The sequence below is a fragment of the Otolemur garnettii genome, unplaced genomic scaffold (assembly GCF_000181295.1).
Source record: "Otolemur garnettii isolate 467f Iridium unplaced genomic scaffold, OtoGar3 scaffold00176, whole genome shotgun sequence".
NCBI lineage: Eukaryota > Metazoa > Chordata > Mammalia > Primates > Galagidae > Otolemur > Otolemur garnettii.
The window spans coordinates 146,270-147,069 of record NW_003852571.1 but is presented as its reverse complement, the minus strand read 5'-3'; positions in this window follow the sequence as shown (position 1 = coordinate 147,069).

Genomic DNA, 800 nt, shown 5'->3' with positions numbered 1-800 from the left:
AGAGTATTTCAAAATGTATATGAAAACAGTACACTGTACCCCATGATTGCGTTAATGTACACAGTTATGCTATAAGAAATAAAAAAAAAAGTGAAAACGTCATGAACCATGATCCAAATATACCTTAAATATTTAATTTGATTAAAGACATATAAACATACATTTAATTATAAATATTTTTGTAATGGATGGGGGACACTTTTCCCCCATAAGTACCACAATTTCTTGCATGCACCTCACTTGTAACACAGGCCTATACTTGCTAGTTTAGGTTTCTTTAATGAGAAAGGAGAACTTAAAGACATGTGTAAAATCACTATAGTTCGGATTCCTCCTATATTATGATGTCCCTCTATCCTAAATGGTAACTTAGTCTTATTTAGACTCAACAGTGATATCCTAAGTCACTTTTTAATGTCATCTTTCCAACTCTTTCACCTTGGGGTTTCACAGAGACAATAACTCTCTTTATAAAACATTTCAATAATTTTTTTTTGGTCAATGTTCTCTCCTCATTTAAAAAATAAACTTTAAAATTACTATATAATTACAACAAAAACAACAGCAAACATAAGTAAGTTTCGGAATTAAATCAACTGACTATGAGAAGGAATTCAAATATGGGTCTTTTTCCCTCCAAAGCTCATTCTCTCTGCACTTTATGTCTAAGAAAGTCAAAAGCAGGGCTCGAAGCCTGTGGTTCAAGTGGCTAAGGTGCCAGCCACATACACCTAAGGTGGCGGGTTTGAATCCAGCCCGGGCCCACCAAGCAACAATGATGGCTGCAACCAAAAAAAAAA